This window comes from Triticum dicoccoides, chromosome 1B (genome assembly GCF_002162155.2).
Source record: "Triticum dicoccoides isolate Atlit2015 ecotype Zavitan chromosome 1B, WEW_v2.0, whole genome shotgun sequence".
NCBI lineage: Eukaryota > Viridiplantae > Streptophyta > Magnoliopsida > Poales > Poaceae > Triticum > Triticum dicoccoides.
The window spans coordinates 406,881,820-406,890,055 of NC_041381.1; positions in this window are offsets into that span (position 1 = coordinate 406,881,820).

Below are 8,236 nucleotides of genomic sequence, written 5' to 3' on the forward strand. Positions count from 1 at the left end.
GGTTCAGTAAAACATGGACATGAACAAAACCCCTGTGTTTAGTGACCGATAGCAGAACCGTGGACGTCCATATTGATCTCTATGAGTACACAAATGACATTCGAGTGAACCTTTGGTTATCATGTGCTATTCCCTTTGCTTCACGATACTTTGCAAAACCGGAGGTGAGATATATATCATATCATCTTGAGTCATACATATGCTCACTATAGCGTTCTCCTCGTTACCGGTTTTGTTCTTCTTTCTCGTTGACATGTTCCAGCATTCACGTGACATAGTCACCTGTGTCTGGCCAGATGATGATGAATGTCGTCACACCGAGAGGGACCTAAGAATATGTCTTCGTCGTCGGAGGAGCAAATTCCACTCTCGAACTATCTAGTCCCTTGTCAAACTTTCTGATGAACTTGTAAGTTGTCATTATGATCATCATGTTACCGATAACGTTTGAGCAACCCCAAAGTACACCATACGGTAAGAAGTGACTATGATACTCTCATGGTTTAAGAAAATGAAACACATGTTAACACTCTGTGTTATAATAATTGACTTCTGACAGTATTATCTCAAAGTATAACAAACAAGTTTGGGTTGATTCAAAATGACCGTTCTTCTAATGTCACACTCTTAATGTATTTTTAGGACTATCGTTAGACTTAACGACATCCTAAGATCCGGAAAACATGATCAGCAATAACACTTGAGCTAGTCTTAGAGGCAAGACTAGGAACCTATTCTTTACCGTTTATCATTCCACACGTGCATATGAGTTTTCCACTGAATCGCATATTCCAGGATCATAGCAGTTATAGAATAGAATATAAACTCTTAATTTATCAATATGGAAATATAATAATATGATATTATTGCATCTAGGTCATATTTCCAATATTCTCCCCATTGCACTAGAGTCAATAATCTAGTTAACATAGTTTCTCTAACACTAACACCTATGGCTATCTAGTGTTGCTCATGCTTTACTCATGGTAGAGCCTTCGTCGTCGGGTCTAACACATTCAAATCCATTTGAACCTTGAGAACTTTCACAAAACCCTTCTCGACATACTGTCAGATAATGTGATACTTGCGCTCGATGTGTCTGGTCTTCATGTGGGATCTTGGTTCCTTTGCTTGAGCAAAAACACCATTATTATCACAATAGAGCGTCATCGGGTTCATTGCACTTGGGACCACACCAACTTCTTCAAGAAACTTCTTGATCCAGACCGCCTCCTTTGAAGCTTATGAAGCCATAATATACTCTGCTTCTATCATAGAATCCGCAACAGTGTACTACTTGAAACTCTTCCAAACCACCACACCACCATTAAGGGTATAAACATATGTTGATTGAGATTTATAGTCATCTATATCAGTCATGAAGCTAGCATCGGTGTAACCATTTACAATGAGTTCTTAATCTCCTCCATAGACAAGGAGCATGTCCTTTGTCCTTGAGGTACTTAAGAATTCTTTTATCAGCTGCCCAGTGAGCCAATCCAGGATCACTTTGATACCTGCTGCTAACACTTAGCGCATAAGAAACATCTCATCTAGTACATATCATAGCATACATGATGAATCCAATTACTGAGGCATATGGAACTCCACTCATCTGTGCTCGCTCATCAACTGTCTTGGAACATTGATTGCTGCTAAGTGTTGTGCCATGTGACATGGGATAAATCCTTTATTTGCACTCTCCATTTTAAACCTCTTTAAAACCTTCTCAATGTACATGCTTTGGTTTAGTGTAATTAGACATCTTGATCTATCTCTATATATCTTTATGCCCAATATATATGTTGCTTCGCCTAAGTCTTTCATTGAAAACACACTCTTTAAATAGTCTTTTATTGTGCTAAGAAACTTTGTATCATTTCCAATCAACGATATGTCATCTACATATAAGATTTGAAATGCTATAGATCTCCCACTAAACTTATTGTATACACAAGCTTCTTCAACATTTTTAATGAAGGTAAACTCTTTAACCACTTGATCAAAACATTGATTCCAGCTCCTTGATGCTTGCTTTAAACCATAGATAGACCTTTGAAGCTTTCAAACCTTTCCGACATCTTTAGGATCGATAAAACCTTCTGGTTGTATCATATATACATCCTATTTGAGATATCCATTTAGGAAAGCAGTTTTGACATCCATTTAGAGTTAGTAGGATTACCATCCGCGTCTAGTTTTCTCTTGAATATCCATTTACATTGTATGGGTTTCACACCCTATAGAGGATCAACCAAGTTCCAAACTTGATTCTCGCACATGGACTCCATTTAGGATTGCTTGGACTTAAGGCATTCTTTAGAGCTGGACACCGCCATCGCTTCTCTGTAGTGCATAGGTTCATCTTCCTCTAAGATGAATAGTTCGTTGTGAAACTATTGGGGAACGTAGTGATTTCAAAAAAATTCCTACGCACACGCAAGATCATGGTGATGCATAGCAACGAGAGGGGAGAGTGTTGTCCATGTACCCTCGTAGACCAAAAGCGGAAGCGTCATGACAACGCGGTTGATGTAGTCGTACGTCTTCACGGCCCGACCGATCAAGCACCGGAACTATGGCACCTCCGAGTTCTAGCACACGTTCAGCTCGATGACGTCCCTCGAACTCCGGTCCAGCCGAGTGTCGAGGGAGAGTTCCGTCAGCACGACGGCGTGGTGACGATCTTGATGTTCTACCGTCGTAGGGCTTCGCCTAAGCACCGCTACAATATTATCGAGGTGGACTATGGTGGAGGGGGGCATCGCACACGACTAAGAGATCAATTGTTGTTGTGCCTAGAGGTGCCCCCTGGCCCCGTATATAAAGGAGCAAGGGGGGAGGGGGCGGCCGGCCTAGGAGGGGGCGTGCCAAGGGGAGTCCTACTCCCACCGGGAGTAGGACTCCCTCCGGGAGTAGGACTCCCTCCTTCCTTGTTGGAGTAGGAGAAGGGGAAAGAGGGGGAGAGGAAGAAGGAAAAGGGGGCTGCGCCCCTTGTCCAATTCGGACTAGAGGGGGGGCGCAGGCCTCCTTCCTTTTGGCCTCTCTCCTCTATTCCCGTATGGCCCAATAAGGCCCATATACAATCAGAGTGACAAATCCTAATCTCGAAATACGCCAACCCAACATGTACCTTCGGAGACACCTGTAGAGCTCCTTTATAACCACCCAGTTATGTTGTGATGTTTGGTAGCACACAAAGTGTTCCTCCGGTAAACGGGAGTTGCATAATCTCATAGTTGTAGGAACATGTATAAGTCATGAAGAAAGCAATAGCAACATACTAAACGATCAAGTGCTAAGCTCACGGAATGGGTCAAGTCAATCACATCATTCTCCTAATGATGTGATCCCGTTAATCAAATGACAACTCTTTGTCCATGGCTAGGAAACATAACCATCTTTGATTAGTGACACTCAGTTTGTCTATGTATTCACACATGTATCATGTTTCCGGTTAATACAATTCTAGCATGAATAATAAACATTTATCATGAAATAAGGAAATAAATAATAACTTTATTATTGCCTCTAGGACATATTTCCTTCAGTCTCCCACTTGCACTAGAGTCAATAATCTAGTTCACATCATCATGTGATTTAACACCAATATTCATATCTGTATATGATTAACACCCATAGTTCACATCGTCATGTGACCAACACCCAAAGGGTTTACCAGAGTCAATAATCTAGTTCATATTGCTATGTGATTAACACTCAAAGAGTACTAAGGTGTGATCATATTTTGCTCATGAGAGAAGTTTAGTCAATGGGTCTGTCACATTTAGAGCCGTATGTATTTTGCAAGTATTCTATGTCTACAATGCTCTGCACGAAGCTACTTTAGCTAATTGCTCCCACTTACAATATGTATCCAGATTGAGACTTAGAGTCATCTGGATCAGTGTAAAAGCTTTCACCGATGTAACTCTTTACGATGGGCTCTTTTATCATCTCCATAATCAAAAAATATTTCCTTAGTCCTCACTAAGGATATTCTTTACCGCTGTCCAGTGATCTACTCTTAGATCACTATTGTACTCCCTTGCCAAAACAGGGCAGAGTATACAATAGATCTGGTCCATAGCATGTCATAGTTTTATAGAACCTATGACTGATGCATAGGGAATGACTTTCATTCTCTTTATATTTTCTGCCATGGTCGGGATTTGAGTCTTACTCAATTTCATACCTTTGCAACACAGGCAAGAACTCTTTCTTTGACTGTTCCATTTTGAACTGCTTCAAAATCTTGTCAAGGTATGTACTCATTGAAAATCTTATCAAGCGTCTTTGATCTATCTCAATAGATCTTGATGCTCAATATGTAAGTAGCTTTACTGAGGTCTTTCTTTGAAGAACTCCTTTCAAACACTCCTTTATGCTTTCCAGAAAATTCTACATTATTTCCGATAAAAAAAATGTAATTCACATATACTTATCAAAAAGGCTGTAGTGCTCCCACTCACTTTCTTGTAAATACATGCCTTTCCAAAAGTCTGCATAAAACCATATGCTTTGATCAACTCATCAAAGCATATATTCCAACTCCGAGATGCTTGCACCACTCAATTGATGGATTGCTGGAGCTTGCACACTTTGTTAGCACGTTTAGGATTGACAAAACCTTCTGGTTGCATCATATACAAATCTTCTTTAATAAATCCATAAAGAAATGTAGTTTTTACATCCATTTGCCAGATTTCATAAAATGTGGCAATTGCTAACATGATTCAGAAAGACTTAAGCATCGATACGAGTGAGAAAATCTCATTGTATTCAACACCTTGAACTTGTCAAAAACCTTTTTGCGACAAGTCGAGCTTTGTAGATAGTAACACTACTATCAGCGTCCGTCTTCCTCTTGAAGATCCATTTATTTTCTATGGCTTGCCGATCATCGGGCAAGACAACCAAAGTCCACACTTTGTTCTCATACATGGATCCCATCTCAGATTTCATGGCCTCAAGCCATTTCTCGGGATCTGGGCTCATCATCGCTTCCTCATAGTTCGTAGGTTCATCATGGTCTAGTTACATGACTTCCAAAACAGGATTACCGTACCACTCTGGTGCGGATCTTATTCTGGTTGACCTACGAGGTTCAGTAGTAACTTGATATGAAGTTTCATGATCAATATCATTAGCTTCCTCACTAATTGGTGTATGGTCACTAGAACTTATTTCTGTGATGAACTACTTTCCAATTCGGGAGAAGGTACAATTACCTTATCAAGCTCTACTTTCCTCCCACTCACTTCTTTCGAGAGAAACTCCTTCTATAGAAAGGATCCATCTTAGCAACGAATATTTTGCCTTCGGATCTGTGATAGAAGGTGCACCCAACAATTTCCTTTGGGTATTCTATGAAGACGCACTTCTCCGATTTAGGTTTGAGCTTATCAGGTTGAAACTTTTTCACATAAGCATCGCAACCCCAAACTTTAAGAAACGACAACTTTGATTTCTTGTCAAACCACAGTTCATAAGGCGTCATATCAACGGATTTCGATGGTGCCCTATTTAAAGTGAATGCAACTGTCTCTAATGCATAACCCCAAAACAATAGTGGTAAACCGATAAGAGACATCATAGATCACACCATATCTAGTAAAGTACGATTATGATGTTCGGACACACCATTACATTGTGGTGTTCCAGGTGGCGTGAGTTGCGAAACTATTTCACATTGTTTCAAATGAAGACCAAACTCGTAACTCAAATATTCGTCTCCACGATCAGATCGTAGAAACTTTATTTTTCTTATTACGATGATTTTCCACTTCACTCTGAAATTCTTTGAACTTTTCAAATGTTTTAGACTTGTGTTTCATTAAGTAGATATACCCATATCTGCTCAAATCATCCGTGAAGGTCAGAAAATAACGATACTTGCCATGAGCATCAATACTTATTGGATCGCATACATCGGTATGTATTATTTCCAACAAGTTAGTAGCTCGTTCCATTGTTCCGGAGAACGGAGTTTTAGTCATCTTGCCCAAAAGGCACGGTTCACAAGCATCAAACGATTCATAACCAAGTGATTCCAAAATTCCATCTTAATGGAGTTTCTTCATGCGCTTTACACCGATATGACCCAAACGGCAGTGCCACAAATGAGTTGCACTATCATTATTAACTTTGCATCTTTTGGCATCAATATTATGAATATGTGTATCACTACGATCGAGATCCAACAAACTATTTTCATTGGGTGTATGACCATTGAAGGTTTTATTCATGTAAACAGAACAACAATTATTCTCTGACTTTAAATGAATAACCGTATTGCAATAAACATGATCAAATCATATTCATGCTCAACGCAAACGCTAAATAACATTTATTTAGGTTTAACACTAATCCCGAAAGTATAGGGAGTGTGCGATGATGATCATATCAATCTTGGAACTACTTCCAACACTCATCGTCACTTCCCCTTCAACTAGTCTTTGTTTATTCTGTAACTCCTGTTTCGAGTCACTAATCTCAGCAACCGAACAAGTATCAAATACTCAGGGGCTACTATAAACACTAGTAAGGCACACATCAATAACCTGTATATCAAATATACCCTTGTTCACTTTGCCATCCTTCTTATCCACCAAATATTCGGGGCATTTCCCCTTCCAGTGACCATTTCCTTTGCATTGTAAGCACTCAGTTTCAGGCTTTGGTCCAGCTTTGGGCTTCTTCGCGGGAGTGAAAAATTGCTTGTCATTCTACTTGGAGTTCCCTTTCTTTCCCTTTGCCCTTTTCTTGAAACTAGTGATCTTGTCAATCATCAACACTTGATGCTCTTTCTTGATTTGTACCTTCGTCGATTTCAGCACCACGAAGAGCTCAGGAATCGTTTTTGTCATCCCTTGCATTATAGTTCATCACGAAGTTCCAGTAACTTGGTGATGGTGACTAGAGAACTCTGCCAATCACTATCTTATCTGGAAGATTAACTCCCACTTGATTCAAGCGATTGTAGTACTCATACAATCTAGGCACTTGCTCACTAGTTGAGCAGTTCTCCTCCATCTTTTAGGCGAAGTATTTGTCAAAGGTCTCATACCTCTTGACACGGGCATGAGTCTGAAATACCAATTTCATCTCTTGAAACATCTTATATGTTCCATGATGTTTCAAAAACGTTTTTGTAGTCCCGGTTCTAAGCCATAAAGCATGGTGCACAAAACTATCAAGTAGTCATCATATTGAGCTAGCCAAACGTTCATAACGTCTGCATCTGCTCCTGCAATAGGTCTGTCACCTAGCAGTGCACAAAGGACATAATTCTTCTATGCAGCAATGAGGATAAACCTCAAATCACGGACCAAGTCCGCATCATTGCTACTAACATCTTTCAACTTAGTTTTCTCTAGGAACACATATAAAACATAGGGAAGCAACAACGCGAGCTATTGATCTACAACATAATTTGCAAAATACTACCAGGAGTAAGTTCATGATAAATTAAAGTTCAATTAATCATATTACTTAAGAACTCCCACTTAGACAGACATCTCTCTAGTCATCTAAGTGATCACGTGATCCAAATCAACTAAACCATGTCCGATCATCACGTGAGATGGAGTAGTTTCAATGGTGAACATCACTATGTTGATCATATCTACTATATGATTCATGTTCGACCTTTCGGTCTTCGTGTTCCGAGGCCATATCTTTATATGCTAGGCTCGTAAAGTTTAACCTGAGTATTCCGTGTGTGCAACTGTTTTGCACCCGTTGTATTTGAACGTAGAGCCTATCACACCCGATCATCACGTGGTGTCTCAGCACGAAGAACTTTCGCAATGGTGCATACTCAGGGAGAACACTTCTTGATAATTAGTGAGAGATCATCTTAAAATGCTACCGTCAATCAAAGCAAGATAAGATGCATAAAGGATAAACATCACATGCAATCAATATAAGTGATATGATATGGCCATCATCATCTTGTGCTTGTGATCTCCATCTCCGAAGCACCGTCGTGATCACCATCGTCACCAGCGCGACACCTTGATCTCCATCGTAGCATCGTTGTCGTTTTGCCATCTATTGCTTCGACGACTATCACTACCGCTTAGTGATAAAGTGAAGCAATTACAGGGAGTTTGCATTTCATACAATAAAGCGACAACCATATGGCTCCTGCCAGTTGCCGATAACTTCAGTTACAAAACATGATCATCTCATACAATAAAATATAGCATCACGTCTTGACCATATCACATCA